General features: G+C 38.5%; 1 long non-coding RNA gene across 1 annotated transcript; it reads right to left on the bottom strand.

The window, feature by feature from the left end:
• Positions 1 to 3,876: 3,876 nt before the first annotated feature.
• On the bottom strand, positions 3,877 to 11,750 carry LOC133059003 (uncharacterized). Its single transcript, XR_009693469.1, has 3 exons — positions 11,648 to 11,750; positions 9,908 to 9,986; positions 3,877 to 3,908 (listed from the first exon to the last, which is right to left on the bottom strand). It is a non-coding gene; the product is annotated as an uncharacterized LOC133059003 (long non-coding RNA).
• Positions 11,751 to 17,220: the final 5,470 nt, after the last annotated feature.

Here is a 17,220-nt window from a genome sequence, read left to right as displayed (position 1 = left end):
TAGATTGACCAGGGGTCCTAAGTCCTTGCTCTTGGGCTTCTGGCCTTTAGCACTGTGAGAAAATAAATTTCTGTTATTTAAGCCACCCAGTCTGTGGTATTTTGTATATCAGTCCAAGACGAAGAAAATGATTGTATTGATACTTCCTGAATTTTAATTTCATACCATGAGAAATTCTAGTATATGTATATTTGATCTTTGTAACTCTTCTGTATTTTCAAGTTGCATTTCAGATTGAGTGAATCTTAAACCACTTCCACTGAGAATAATTACTCAATATAGAAACTAGTTGTTAAGAAGAGAAAAATGGAGATGAAGTCTGACACAGAACAGATTAGATATTGTGTTTGTTTGCAAAAGAGCCATGCTAATAATAAAGTCAGAATAGCCTGGGCTCTTGAAATGTATTTTAAAACATTTTAGGAGACAGATAGGAGACCCATGTAAGGAAATCTAATTGGGATGTACTGAAATAAATTTACTTAATAAAAATAAATTTACTGAAATAAATTTAGCTAAAGCAAAATAAAACAGGGTGGGTACTGAGAAAAGAAAAGTGATGAAAGATAAATAGAGAGTGAAACTTTCATTTATGTGAGAAGAGAAAATTGAATATCACATATTTTAAAATTTATGGCAGATTTACTTGTCTACCTTTAATCATCATTTTTAAGAATAAACACCCTTTGGTAAACTATGAAACATTTTTTTTTAACTTGGAAATTTGATATTTAGTTGAGTTTTATATGTATTAAGCTTTTAAATGTATTTAACACAAATTTTAGTATATACTTTTGTGCACATGTAAAGAAGAAAAGTAAGCTATAAACTATTCAAACTGTTATTAAATTTTTCAGTCTAAGTTATTTTTCAACTTATGAACAATATTTACAATTTTTCATACTGTCATCAGTTCTCTAAAAATGCCATAAGAAATAAAGCTTTTTAGTCGTGTGTACTCAAAGCAAGATTTGCAGTTATATAGAGCTGGTCTGCTTTCAATTACTGCTTAAGCAATGTTAATAGATATCATAATCACCATATTTCTCATCCCTTCCTCTTCACCATTTGGTTTTTAAAGGTTGAAAAACTCTTCACTATAATTAATTTCTTGGAGAGTTTTATAAATTTAAACCCAACAAGTAAGATTTGATGCCAAAAGAACTGATACTTGAACTTTCTCCAGGAACAAAATCTAATTGAATTGTTACATTCCTGAATTAATTGTAAGATGTTGATTAAAAGATGCAGCCCAATTTCAACAAGTTTAAAGTTTAAAATATATGTCTTAGTGTCTATGAAATTTGAGAGATACCATTGAAAACTTATTTCATCTCAAATATTTATTTCCTTCTCCTTCTCAGGTTGTTGCTGAAATTCTTGCTGGTGATACAGTAACATGGTGGATGTGCCAGAACAGTGTTTAAATGCCCAAACTAGCATATTACTCCATTTTTGTCCTGGAGCATGGTGTCTTAATCTTTCTTATTGATGAAGACTCATCAGTTATTTCTAAAACACTCAATCCTTCTTTATTTTATTACACTGGTCCTCAAGGGATGAGATGGAAAAGAGACAGGATCAGCTTGAAAATTACCCACAATAGAGTGTAGAGCACATCTGTCCCTCCTGATAATGTTTGACACATTTTTAGTACATTTTCAACAAAGATATTTAAATCCATATTAAAGGAATAGGTAGCTATGAGATCATCAAAAGATGTTCTAAAATATCATTTGCATGAACATATAATTACAGCATGTAATTAAACATAAACAACTGGCAAAGTAGATGAAGGAAGAACATACATGGGGAAGATAAGTGCAGAAGGGCCTGGGCCAGATTGTAGTGCATGCATGAGTGACCGACACACACTTTACTGACTTGGTTAGAATCAGACTGTCATAGAAAAGCAGCTGAAAATAAGGATTATTATTATTATCATCATGATCACTGTTAGTATAACTGTATGGATATTTATTCTGTGTCAGGAACAATGCTGTGTAGCTTACAAACCCTAGTGCATTTAACCCTCACAACAGACTCAATAGCAAATAACCAAGTCTAATGGAAGAATTTTTTCAACTTAAAAAAACAGCAAAAAAGGGTAAAATTTGTCATTCTTAGATATAATGAATATAATTCATTATTGTTCTCAAAACACATGGTAATGTTTCCATCACCATTTGTGGAAATTCAGCAGTTGCCTCTGTGACTTAAAGGGCTTTCAGTGATGGCTTCATGAATTCTAAATAGTTGATTATAGGTGAAATGTATGGGGACAGAGATCCCATGGGTTTTATTCCAATCACTGAAATTCTGTGTGTTAATCTCCAGCAGCTAAGAGAAAGAGAGCCCTAAAAGGAGTTGACTTGATGTTCTCGCAGGGGAAGAGGCTCAGAGAGCTTCCTGCAGCACTTTGTGGAGCCTGAGGAGGTTCTTGGGGCATTGTACTAATAATGGACAGTCTCTCTCTGCATTTTTACTGTGCAGTTTTAACGTATTTTCACATACTTTGTGGATATGGACTTAAAAAGAGGAATACTATCAGGAAAATATAAAATATACTCCACCCACACCTTTGGAAATCAGAAGAATGATTCCTCAATGCTGTGGTCTGCCCTAAGTAATGTATTAGGCACTACTGCTGCTGCTGCTGCTAAGTCACATCAGTCGTGTCTGACTCTGTGCGACTCCATATACGGCTCCTCCATCCCTGGGATTCTCCAGGCAAGAGTATTGGAGTGAGTATTAGGCACTGAGCCACATATAAGTATTCAAATCACTCCACCTTGCCTTCAGGGAATCTGCAATCCCGCACTCATCTCTGGGGGGAAAAGTCTCTAAAAAACAGTGAAACAGCAAAATTTCTGCTCTCTTTCCAGTTTTAGAATTTCACCTTGGCTCCACTGGCTGCACTTCATTTTTCTTGGAAGGACTCAGTCCAATTCTCATTTTAGTGGTGTGTGTCTAGCATCAGTCATCAGTTATTTTTATTAATTTACAACTTGGTAGTGAACATTTACTTATATGCTGGAAAAATAAACAAGACTTAATGAATGTTTAAACTGATCCGTGACCTTGAAGGGTTTGCACAATAGTGATAATCTGTCATTTCTAAATTATTGAATAAACTGTATCTTAAGATAAGCAAGAGAAGCTGTGCATGAAAAATAGCCTCCCATTATCAGAATACGTCATTTGATAGTAAGAACATTTAATAGACACCTATACCAAGTTAATGACAATCATTTATTTCCTTAAAGATAAGAATGCCTCTTGGCAGGAATAATTGTTACTATAAAATTAAGTTTCCCTAAATTGCTGTTACTCACTTTTTAATTAGTACTTAACTCACTTATTCCATTATAATCTATTATTTCATGTATTACATGCTATATCTGATTCATTAGGGCAGCCCTGTTAATGGCCTTGAATGCAGTTTCTCTCCTTGATGTCCCAATTTCCCTCTTTACACTGCATGCAGTAAACATTTTAAATTATTTTGAAAGCAACGTTCATGCATAGTGTTTTTATGTGCTATAAAATACTTCAAACAAACATCAATTAACCTTAATAAATTATTATTGAAAACTAACTTTAAACTCAGAATTATATCAAATAAGAGAGTTTGCATTTAAGAATGGGATGGAAGATAGATGGGCCCCAGGCTGACTAGCTGGAGTTTGTCTTCTGTGGACAGATACTCCAAGATAAAGAGGAATTGCTGAGCTCTGCACAGTGAGAGACTGCATATTTCTCATTCTAAGGTCAAGGAGACCTTCCTGACTATATAGAAACAGAGAGGCTCCTTGGAGGTAAAAAAGGGAGTGATGTCAACCTACCCATAGACCTCTTCACTGGAATCCATCTTGGCTGAGAGATGCATGTGAACACATGGGCAGACCCTGAAATAAGCCAGACATGGATTTAGAACCAGGCAAAGCAAGATGATTGGCCAAAGGAAACCTGGAAGAAATGCCCCATATAAGTGATTTAAAATACCATGATTGTACAACTCTGAGTCCACTTGTATGTCTATCCACACCTAGTGTATTCTTTTTCCTGCTAATAAATGTTTTACTTTCTTCACTACTTCCCATCTATATGGGAATTTTATTTCTACAAAGCTGTGTGGACTAGAGCCTTGTCACTGGTCACTGGTCATTGGTCTAGTGGCTAGATTGAGCACTCTCACCACTGAGGCCCAACCTCAATCTCTTGCTGGGAACAGAAATCCTGTTTCAAGCTGCAGCAAATCCAGGCCACCTGAGATCAGGAAGAGATCAAAAGAAAGTGCTTGCCCATTGAAATGTACACTTTCATTGGAGACATAAAGTATGTATGTCACATATATATATATGTGACATATATATATATATACACATATATATATATATATATGGATAAAGAATATCATCTGCCCTATTAGTAAACAAAGGATGTTGTGGCATCAAGCTATCAGCCATTGCAGCCACCTCCAATGGTGCATCCTGAGGGGAACTCAGGATGGAAATGAAAAGGATACTGGCCTTAGATAGTTAAGGTGCATATCAAAGAAATGCTTCCAAGAAGACAAGACTCTTGTATCTTCCCACACATAGAAAAGCACTAAATTCATTAACTTGGGGTATCTGTTTTCCTTTAATTAACAGTAATCTTTTGATGTTCTGACTACATGGCCTTTGTTTCAAAAACTCCTGTATATCCTGGCTACTCCATTGCCTAGATGAAGCACAAGCTGGAATCAAAATTGCTCACAGAAACATCAATAACCTTGGAAATGCAGATGACACCACCCTTATGGAATAAAGCAAAGAGGAACTAAAAAGCCTCTTGATGAAAATGAAAGAGGAGAGTGAAAAAACTGGCTTAAAACTCAAAATTCAGAAAACTAAGATCATGGCATCTGGTTCCATCACTTCATGGCAAATAGATGGGGAAAAAGTGGAAAGAGTGACAGACTTAATTTTCTTGGGCTCCAAAATCACTGCAGATAGTGACTGCAGCCATGAAATTAAAAGCCGCTTGCTCCTTGGAAGAAAAGTTATGACCAAACTAGACAGCATATTAAAAAGCAGAGACATTGCTTTGCCAACAAAAGTTTATAGTCAAAGCTATGGTTTTTCCGGTAGTCATGTATGGATGTGAGTTGGATCATAAAAAAGGCTGAGAGCTAAGGAATTGGTGCTTTCAAACTGTGGTGCTGGAGAAGACTCTCGAGAGTCCCTTGGACTGCAAGGATATCAAACCAGTTAATCCTAAAGAGGACTTCCCTGGTGGCTCAAACGGTAAAGCGTCTGCCTACAGTGCGGGAGACCCAGGTTCAATCCCTGGGTCACAAAGATCTCCTGGAGAAGAAAATGACAACCCACTCCAGTATTCTTGCCTGGAAAATCCCATCGATGGAGAAGCCTGGTAGGCTACAGTCCATGGGGTCGCAAGAGTCAGACATGATTGAGTGATTTCATTCTCACTTTTCAATTCTAAAGGAAATCAATCCTGAATATTCATTGGAAGGAGTGATGTTGAAGGTGTCTGGTACTTTGGCCATCTGATGCAAAGAGTTGACTCACTAGAAAAGACCTCGATGCTGGGAGATATTGAAGGCAGGAGGAGAAAGGGATGACAGAGGATGAGATGGTTGGATGGCATCACTGACTTGATGGACATGAATTTGAGCAAGCTCCAGTAGATGGTGAAGGACAGGGAAGCCTGGTGTGCTGCCGTCCATAGGGTCACAGAGAGTCAGACATGACTGAGCAACTGAATAACAACAAAATGGTCCTTTAACTTTACTTTCTCACCTCCTCCCACTCTCTGTTCTACAAAAGAAATGGTCATGCAGACTGTGATAAGATGGCATTCTAGGATTCTATTCTGTCATCTTCTTGGACACCTGGCTTTTCAAAAAAGTTGCTATTCCTTGTACTGACACCTCATTTCCTGATTATTGGCTTGTTGTGAGGTGAGCTTGGACTTGGTAACAAAATGTTTAAAGTCAATAATTCCTTTCCCTTCTATGCCTGAATATGTCCTGTATCATCAACCATTTAACTTGTTTTATAGCTTCCCTCCCTCCCTCAATGTCTTAGTTGCCTTCTTAGGGACATGTTTTCAATTGGTAAGTGTCCCTTTAACATGTTACTTGTAACTCAACTAAATGCTTTGGTTTCGGCAGCGTATGGCTTCAGATTATGCAGAAGCTATGATTTCCTATTTTTGGTACTTGACTTGCATTGAGTTTTTATGAATATTTCATACTGTTGATTCTTAGTATGTTTGTGTCAAATAAAATCCTTTCACATAAACTTATGTTAATCCAAGATCTTCTCATTTGCTAGTTAAGAGATGAGAAATAGACAAGGAAGAGAGAGCTAGAACAGTGGAATGGAATTTGAGAAGCAAGACTGGCTCCATCACTTGCTGTGGGAAGTGAGGGCTGAGGCCTGGGGAGAATATCTGACCTGGGGAGGGCAGTGCTCACTTACCCCATGAAGCTGACTGCAGCACAAATGAGGTGATGCAACACAGATAATAAAGGATTCAGTTCAGTTCAGTTCAGTTCAGTCACTCACTCGTGTCTGACTCTGCGACCCCATGAACTGCAGCACACCAGGCCTCCCTGTCCATCACCAACACCCAGAGTTTACTCAAACTCATGTCCATTGAGTCAGTGATGCCATCCAACCATCTCATCCTCTGTTGTCCCCTTCTCCTCCTGCCTTCAATGTTTCCCACCATCAGGGTCTTTTCAAATGAGTCAGCCCTTCGCATCAGGTGGCCAAAGTATTGGAGTTTCCGCTTCAACATCAATCCTTCCAATGAACACCCAGGACTGAATAAGGGATTAAGGAGTTCCTACTGAGTCCAAGCTCACTCTCCTCACTGCTCAGCCGGCCAATAAGTAGGGAGATGAAGTATTGAGACAAGGACTAATGAGTTTATTTGGAAAGCTAGCAGACAAAGAAGGTGGCAGACTAATGTCTCAAAATAAACATCTTATCAGGGTTTGGGTGACAGGTTCTTTTACAGAACAGAGATGGGGTGAGTGAGGAAGTAATATTAAAAAGCCATTAATCTTGCAAATATCTCCTGAATGGCCAACCTTGAGGAAGGGATGCATTAACATTCAGGCAAAGGGGCAAGGTCCCCTCAGACAAGTCATATGTAGACAGTATTATTTTAGTGAATAAAAGTAATGAGAAGCAACATTTAAAGTAAAAGAAACAGATTTTCCCCTGTAACAGAGTAAGTAGAGTAAGAGAGGAAATTCCTCTATGGTTTTGGAATTAAATAGCAGGGCAGGAAGCAGTTCTAAGAAAAAAAAATTCTCTTGTGGTTTATTTTGATTTGATTTTGCTTATTCTTAAGTATAAGCAGACAGGAAACAAGTTTATAGTGAAGGAGAAGGTGCTGGGGTTCATTCTGTGTCATTTTATCATTGTTCTTATTTATGTGCTGACACTCTCTGGGTCCACTACAAGCGTCTTGAGAGCAGAACGAACTCTGGTTTGGCCTCTTGGCACTAAAATAATGGGTGAGACTCAGGTGTCTGCTACTTTGAATTGTGGAACTTCTCCCGATGGACGTTTTGCTTCAAAGGTTGCTGTGAGTAATTCTGCAGCCACAGCAGCAAACTTATTTTGTTTTCTTGTTGGTTTCTATCTTGGCTTATAAAAGACGAAATACATAAGAAGTAGAAAGGAAAAAATAAGATAAAATGAAAGAAAAATTACCAAAACACAGTAGCACCAAACATTTTGGGGTTTTTTTTTGGTGGGGGCAGGGGGATATTTTTTAGCAAACAGGATAATATACCAAGTTGAGAGACAGAAAAGACCATCCATCAAGGAATGCATGCAAATAGGAAAGAAAAGAGAATTGAGAACTGAGCCTTGGGGCAACTCCAGAATTAAGACAGGAGACAGGGGGACAGTTAATGCAGTTTGAAGTGAACAGCCCGTGAGACAGGAAGAAAACAAGAGCATGTGATACCTTGAAAGTCCAAAGAATAGCATGTACAAAGGGGAGAGAATGGCCACAGTGCTAGATACTGCTTATTGTTCAAGTAAGGTAACTGAGAACTGAACCTTGGATTCAGTCACCCATAGGTCATTGTGGAGTGAAAGTCGCTCAGTCGTGTCCGACTCTCTGTGACTCCATGGAATATACAGTCCCTGGGATTCTCCAGGCCAGAATACTGGAGTGGATAGCCTTTCTGTCCTCCAGGGGATCTTCCCAACTCAGGGATCAGACCCAGGTCCCCCACATTGCAGGCGGATTCTTTACCAGCTGAGCCATCAGGGAAGCCCAAGAATACAGGAACGGGTAGCCTATCCCTTCTCCAGTGGATCTTCTCGGCCCAGAAATTGAACCGGGGTCTCCTGCATTGCAGGTGGATTCTTTACCAACTGAGTTATCAGGGAAGCCTTAATAGCTTAGGTCATTAGTGACTTAAATACAGCTTCAGAATATCCAGAAACTGCACACCATTATAAAGATTGTGCGTTTTGCTCTTATAGTGGCTTTGAGGTTAGGCTATGTGCCTCCTATCTTGCCTTTCAAGGACTGTACATTGTATTCTTATCTGTATTAGTATTATTGTATAGAATAATGTATTGCATTATTCTTGAATTCATTTCACAATTACTGGATGAGCACCCACTGTGGGTTCTGGGTCAAGACTTTTAGATACTTCCCTGAACCAGGATGCACAGGATTTGCCTTCATGGCACTCATGGTCTGTGGAGAGGTCACCTACTTGTTGTCTATTCATATGCCTTCATCGTTATGTTCTTCCCACATAGGGCTTTCTTTTTCTCAGATGTTGAGCAGCTTTGTGTTGTACTACTTCCAAATCACAGAAGAATGGTGCAGGGTCATAGCCTGTTATGGTAATGCCATTTTTTCTAGTGATAGCTGGTTTAAGAATGGACATGTCAACCACCAAGGCCACGAGCCCTGAGGGGAGGTCCAGGGATGGACTTCTGGGAAGGACACCCATGTGTTAAAGAGAGATGAGAATAAAGGAGTCTCTTTCTGCTTCTGGACTGGTGTCAATGATGGGGTTCAAAACATGCTACCTCAAAACTTGGCACCTTGGCATATTAAATATTTTAAGCTGAAGGATTTTGAGAAAACAGGAACAGAAAAACCAATCTGATCTCCTCCCCCGAACTTTTCCCCTGAAACTCATGAATGGAGGGCCCTCATACGCCTGGAACAAAGGAACATCATTATTTCTACAACAAAGCGATGCTCAGAAGGATCCAGACAACAGGTTTCACTAAGTTTTCCCCTTTTTACTGCAATCACCTCCACTTGCTCACCTGTTATATTTCCATAGAGTGGCCCACTCTTCATTAAACCTAGCATGAAATATGCAGGGCTATTTCTTGAACTCTCCATTTCCTAATGAAGGCTTCCATGTCACATAAAGCTTAAATAAATGTGTATGCTTTTTCCTGTTAATCTGAGAACTATGAGATTATGAATAAATCATTGTGGAAGGAAAAATTAAAGTGGATGGTAGGTAGAAACAAGGAATTTAACCTAAGTTGTCCTGAGTCCTCATAATATTTTGTTCCTTGAGCCACTAGACTTTTTGTTGTATGAGTACCAGTCAGATGCGTCTGACAGCCAAATACATTCTGATATCATTTTTTTTTCCAGAATGAATAAAAACATTTTCTATTCATTGGAGGATACAAGCGACAAGGTAAGGAAAAAGCAAATGGACTGAGTGGTAAGAACATAAAAAGTAGAGTTGTAAAAAATAAAGTTAAACATAATATATTTGATATATTGCAGGAGAGATGAAGCAAAGCAAGACAAATAGTGAAATCAGTTCTGAAAGCAAATTACAAGCACAAATCAATTATGACAGCACATTTATACAGCCCACCTGCTGGTCATCTGCATTTAAAGAAGGAGATACCATCATACATGCAGCTCGCATTTGGATAGTGGATTCTAGTGTTAACCTGAAAATACAACGTTGGATAAAGAGTTTGTTGAATAATAAAAGCAATGTCTCTAGTGACCAAAGTCAAAGACACATTCATTTACAAAGAAGTTGTTTTGAAGCATGTATCTAAAGTAACTTCTAAAGCAACAGTTCCCTAGTCTTTTTGGCACCAGGGACCAGTTTCATGCAAGACAATTTTTCCATGAACTTTGCAGGGCAGCGGAGGGTGTGGGGGTGAGGATGGGTGTGGTGGCGTAGTTTTGGGGTGATTTAAGCACACTGCATTTATTGTGCACTTTATTTCTATTGTTATTATGCCGTGATATATAATGAAATGATTATACAATTCACCATAATGCAGAATCCCTGGGAACCCTAACCTTGTTTTTCTGCAGCTAGACAGGCCCATCTGGGAATGATGGGAGACAGAGACATCCCAAGTGTGGTGTGCTTCTATGGGTAGCTAATGCCACCACTGATCTGACAGGAGGTGGAGCTCAGGTAGTAATACAAGCTATGGGGAGTGGCCATAAATACTGATAAAGCTTCAGTTGCTTACCCACTACTCACCTCCTGTTGTGCTGCCTGGTTCCTAAGGTTCCTAACAGGCCACAGGCTGATATGGGTCCCTGCTTTGGGACTGGTTAGGGACCCCTGTTCTAAAGCTAATTTAAACTGGAAGTTGTGCAATCACCTTCAGCCTACTTAAAGCTTAGAGGCATATTTCTTAATTCAAAATTAAGCTAGGAAAAATCTATCTTTCATCTGCAAGGAAGACAAGATGCCAAAAGTAAATATCCATCAAGAGGGAAAAAGAAAATGTAAAGGTAGAGAAAGTAGATCAGAAATATAAAGGAAGAGTGAAGACAAGTACAAATTTAACCACATCATTTTCTCAGATCCTTATAATCAGACTTTAATTATAAAGTAGGTCAGATTGATATCTTTCTCATAGAAACTGACTTTTCTCATGCCATTCAAGTTATAGTTTGAGCTCTGCTGTTTGACAGGAAAGCTGTTCACTTGTAAAGTCACTTTTAGGAAGCCTGCAAACAGTGTGTTATGATATGCTCTGAATAGAAAATCAATTTTAGGGTTAAGAAGGTTAAAAAAAAAAAAAAAAAGTTGTCATTTACTTTCACTGTCCAAAGATTTCCATCTTGATTGGGTTAAGGGGACAATGAAAATATACTCTTAAACTTTAAGATAAATATTTTTAATCTTCAGTAACTTCTAAATGGCTAGGCATAAATATCAAGTTTATAGCCCTGTAACACAGTTCAAGATTACTCATAATAATGAGCTCCCCATCAAGATATGTGGTCTGTGATGGAAAGAGATGGGCAATTCAGAAGTGATGCATCTAAACACCACAATGTTGGATATTAGAAAAAAAGAACAGAGGTTTTAGACGATTCACCTTATGATTCAGCAAGAATAGCTTAAATAGGTGAGAATGCTTTTATTCAATCTTTTAAAATGATTTCATAGTTTCACTTTCATTTAAAAATTTTGTTGATACTAGAAGATTATTTACAAATTTGAACAAAGAGAGCAGAGCATCCCCCACCCCAGTACCACTCAGTTTAATCACTGTCTTGCCTCTCAGCTGGCCCCAGCTTCTAGACATTTACAGAACTCGGAAAGGAGGGAGTGGAACAAAAGAGATGATCTTACCTAGTCCTTTCTTCAGAGAAGGCAATGGCACCCCACTCCAGTACTCTTGCCTGGAAAATCGCATGGACGGTGGGGCCTGGTAGGCTGCAGTCCATGGGGTCGCTAAGAGTCGGACATGACTGAGCGACTTCACTTTCACTTTTCACTTTCATGCATTGGAGAAGGAAATGGCAACCCACTCCAGTGTTCTTACCTGGAGAATCCCAGGGACTGGGGAGCCTGGTGGGCTTCCGTCTGTGGGGTCGCACAGAGTCGGACACGACTGAAGTGACTTAGCAGCAGCAGCAGCAGTCCTTTCTTAGGAACAATGTAATATTATGTATGCTATTTACTTACTAAATATTTAAAATAATAATACAAAAATCACATTGCTTTTAAGTGTGACTTGAAAAGCCCATTGTTTCATTTAAACATATTTATGTTAAATAAATTGAGGCACTGAAAACTGCACAGCTAACCAGAACATTTATAAAAAACTATTCATACTGGAGTGGATAGCCCCAGTCCCTTCTCCAGGGGATCTTCCCAAACCAGGGATCCAACTCAGGTGTCCTGCATTGCAGGTGGATTCTTTATCAGCTGAGCCACAGGGAAGTCCCAAATTGAGGCACAAAAAACTGCACAATTAACTAGAACATTTATAAAAAACTATTCATATAGGAAAAATTATGCCTCTCAATTAGATAGAAATTAAATTGATTGAATATTTTTGACTGTTTCTAAAGAGGGCAATTTGAGTGCCAAAGAGTAAGATTAGTTTGGCCACCTCCCCAGTATAAGAAACCATACTCTGCTGTCTTATTGAGGAACAGAATGATACACTCCATTTAAGCATAAGGTGTAAATGAGTCTGTGTTACTTAGTAGCTGGAGGCTGAAAAGTCTGACTAACTCAAGGAACGTTTTACCATTGCTATTTGATTGACAAGTGAAGGAATTAGTTACTGTTTGGTCAAAACGTTGAAAGGATCGCATCACTTTCTATTTCATTTTGCATCTATATGTATTAGTCCTGAATAATTAATTTCAAGTTGGAAATGCATTGACATTGACATTGACATCGCTCAGTCATGTCCAACTCTTTGCGACCCCACGAACTGTAGATTACCAGGCTCCTCCATCCATGGAATTTTCCAGGCAAGAGTACTGGAGTGGGTTGCCATTTCCTTCTCGAAATGCATTAGTGATACTTAAAAAAAATAATGCTGCACCTGAATCAATGTACCTAGGGAGTTGACCTTTCTGAAGGTAAAATATAATTTAGAATTTAAAACATGAACAACAAATATATTATCAGGCATATTTGCAAGTTGAAAAAGAGTTGCGAGTGTCTATTGAAATGTGAATACCAGCAATTCAAGTTTTGCAAGTAATTTAGACCTTGAAACTGACAGCAAAACTGCAATAAAATGACTATCTGGCTTGAAAGATTTAATAACTGCAGAAAGAACCTCTATTTCAGAGCACACTGGGGATGTAAACTGGTTTATTCCATTGTGCTGCTGCATGAGGGCTAATAAAATAGAAACAACAGAGCACTTTTAGAATATGATTCCAATGCAGTGTGCATATACATCTCAGTTTATTGAACAATTTAAGTATGATGCCTGGAAGCCAGAATGAAAATATCTATTTCAGTGGTCATTCCTGAAGTCTGGGTGTGAAGAGAAAATAAGAAGAATTAGAAAATAGACACTTACCACATTATACTCTTATCTGCCATGTCTCTACTCATGGCAGTTTCAATTGTTTTTTCCTCTAGTGTCCATAAGAATCTTAGTCACAACACATCAACACAAAAGACAATTGAAAGGAGTCTTTGTGTGTACATATATGTATATATACCTACATGTATGTTCATATACATGCATATATATGTGTGTGGATATAGGGATATACTTATGTATACACACATATATATATATACATATGCATGTATATATGTGTGTGTGGACATATGAATACATATATAATCTAAATTGGAAGTGGTTATTGTTATGGCCTGAATATTTCTGTCCCATCCAAATCCATATGTTCAAAATCCCCAATATGATACTGTTAGGAGGTGAGGCCCTGGAAAGGCAATTAGGTTTAGATGAATTGTCAGGGTGGAACCCCTGTGAAGGGATAAGTGTCCTTACAAATCTCCCCCTCTCTCAGCACCCATCATGAAGGAAAGGCCCGCAGACAGACAGCTGTCTGCTGTATAGCCAGGAGGAGGTGAAGACTCACCTTGAACGCAGTCTGCCAGCATCTTGATCTTGGACTTTCTAGTCTCCAGAACTGAAAGAAATAAACATCTCTTGCTTAAGACACATGATCTTTGGTATTTTGTTACAGAGACTAAACCTGAATAAGACAACAATGCTTATACAAATTGAGTATCTCTTCCATGCTATTTGTTTGGAACTAAAGGCATTTTAAAAAACGTATTTACTTATTTTAATTGGAGGATAATTACTTTACAATATTGTGATGGCTTTTGCCATAATCAGTAAGAATTGGCCATACATATACAAGTGTCCCCTCCATCCTGAATCCCTCTCCCATCTCTCTTCCTACCCTACCCCTCCAGATTGTCACAGAGCACTGGTATTGGTTATGCTGCTGCATACATCAAATTTGCACTTGTTTTTAACGGCAATTGAAAGAAACCATTGAAATGCATTAATCTGAATTCTAAAACAAAAGATTTCTTTTTCCATGTAATATATTATTATTTTTATACTTTCATTTCACTTACCTGTAAATAAAGATTTTTTCTATAAATTTTAAAGTAACTTCTTGCTTTGTAAATATTTGATTTTTATGAATAACACTCATAGAAAATGAATTAGTATTTTTAAAAAATTCTTGGGCATAATAAAATTTAGTTTCTCAAATTTTGAACAAAATCTCTCACCAAATATCAGAAAATTAGTTACAATTTGCTTCAAGATTTTCCTTTTAGTCTACCATATATTAATAGATGTTTTTATACATGACCAGGGCTTCCCTTGTGGCTCAGCTGGTAAAGAATTTGCCTGCAGTGTGGGAGACCCGGGTTTGAGCCCTGGAGTTCGATCTTCTCCTGGGAAGATCCCTTGGAGAAGGGAAAGGCTACCCACTCCAGTATTCTGATGTAGAGAATTCCATGGACTGTATGGTCCATTGGGTCACAAAGAGACGGACATGTATGAGCAACTTTCACATTCATGGGCAGTATTGAGGTTATAATACTTTGATAAATAACATATATTTGTCTACTTCCAAAATTTGGAAGTGATTGAGCGGCATTATTGTTAAGCTGCTTAAAGGAAAAGGCTTTGATCTGTGGCCAAACTAGATTCCTGCTCTATCTTGTTTATACCAGCACACTCACTCCCTACCCTTCCTAAGTTATTCATTTGAGGAATACATCTGAAATTAAAACTGAGTTTTAGGCCAAACACATGTATCCTGGACTTTTGCCTCACAGATACTTGGGGAAAGAAAATAGTAAAGAAAATAATTGCTCAGTTTTTGCAGAGATTGATTGGGTTACCCTCCCACCCAAGTAAGTAACACCGTTCAGTAGATGTCACTCAACAATCAGATAACTGTCAGTTTTCCTCATGGTCCAAGATAAATAAAAGGGTGAGTGAAGGGTCTAGCATTCTTGCCACCTCGTCTTAAGACCTTCTGCTTCTGTTAGGTACACACCATTCCCGTCCTTTATTGAGCCCATTATTGCATGGAATGTTCCCTTGGTATCTCTAATTTTCTTGAAGAGATCTCTGGTCTTTCCCATTCTATTATTTTCCTCTAGTTCTTTGCACTGGTCACAGAGGAGGGCTTTCTTATGTTTCCTTGCTATTCTTTGGAACTCTGCATTCAAATGGGAATATCTTTCCTTTTCTCATTTGCTTTTTGCTTCTCTTCTTTTCACAGCTATTTGTAAGGCCTCCCCAGACTACCAATTTGCCTTTTTTCATTTCTTTTTTTGGGCATGGTCTTGCTACCTGTCTCCTGTACAATGTCATGAACCTCCATCCATAGTTCATCAGGCGCACTGTCTATCAGATCTAGTCCCTTAAATCTATTTCTCACTTCCATTGTATAATCGTTAAGGATTTTATTTAGGTCATAGCTGAATGGTCTAGTGGTTTTCCCTACTTTCTTCAATGTAAGTCTGAATTTGGCAATAAGAAGTTCATGATCTGAGCCACAGTCAGCTCCTGGTCTTGTTTTTGCTGACTCTATAGAGCTTCTGCATCTTTGGCTGCAAAGAATATAATCAGTCTGATTTTGGTGCTGACCACCTGGTGATGACAATGTGTAGAGTCTTTTCTTGTGTTGTTGGAAGAAGGTGTTTACTATGACGAGTGCGTTTTCTTGGCAAAGCTCTATTAGCCTTTGCATCCAAGTGCTGCATTTCGGACTCTTGCTGACTATGATGGCTACTCCACTTCTTCTAAGGGATTCTTGCCCACAGTAGTAGATATAATGATCATCTCAGTTAAATTCACCCATTCCAGTCCACTTTATTTCACTGATTCCTAAAATGTTGATGTTCACTCTTGCCATCTCCTGTTTGACCACTTCCAATTTGCCTTGATTGATGGACCTAACATTCCAGGTTTGTATGCAATACTAATTGCTCTTTACAGCATCAGACCTTGCTTCCATCACCAGTCACATCCACAACTGGTGTTATTTTTGCTTTGGCTTCATCTCTTCCTTCTACTGGGAGTTGTTTCTCCACTGATCTCCAGTAGCATATTGGGTACCTATCGACATGGGGAGTTCATCTTTCAGTGTCCTGTCTTTTTGCCTTATCAAACTGTTCATGGGGTTCTCAAGACAAGAATACTAAAGTGGTTTGCCATTCCTTTTCCAGTGGACCACATTTTGTCAGAGGTCTCCACCATGACCAGTCCATCTTGGATGGACGTACACAGCATGGCTCATAGTTTCATTGAGTTTCATTGATCATGATGGTGTGATCACTCACCTAGAGCCAGACATCCTGGAATGTGAAGTCAAGTGGGCCTTAAGAAGCATCACTATGAACAAAGCTAGTGGAGGTGATGGAAATTCAGCTGAGCTTTTCAAATCCTAAACCATGATGCTGTGAAAGTGCTGCACTCAATACACCAGTAAATTTGGAAAACTCATCAGTGGCCCCAGGATTGGAAAAGACCGGGTTTCATTCCATTCCCACAATGTCGAAGAATGCTCAAATTACCACACAATTGCACTCATCCCACACACTAGTAAAGTAATGCTCAAAATTCTCCAAGCCAGGCTTCAACAGTATGTGAACCGTGAACTTCCAGATGTTCAAGCTGGTTTTAGAAAAGGCAGAGGAACCAGAGATCAAATTGCCAACATCCACTGGATCATCAAAAAAGCAAAAGAGTGCCAGAAAACCATTTATTTCCGCTTTATTGACTATGCTAAAGCCTTTGACTGCATGGATCACAATAAACTGTGGAAAATTCTGAAAGAGATGGGAATACCAGACCACTTGACCTGCCTCTTGAGAAACCTGTATGCAGGTCAGGAAGAACCAGTTAGAATTGGACATGGAGCAGCAGACTGGTTCCAAATAGG

Source organism: Dama dama, chromosome 7, assembly GCF_033118175.1.
Source record: "Dama dama isolate Ldn47 chromosome 7, ASM3311817v1, whole genome shotgun sequence".
NCBI lineage: Eukaryota > Metazoa > Chordata > Mammalia > Artiodactyla > Cervidae > Dama > Dama dama.
The sequence above is the reverse complement of the archived record's forward strand: the minus strand, read 5'-3'. Positions and strand labels throughout refer to the sequence as shown.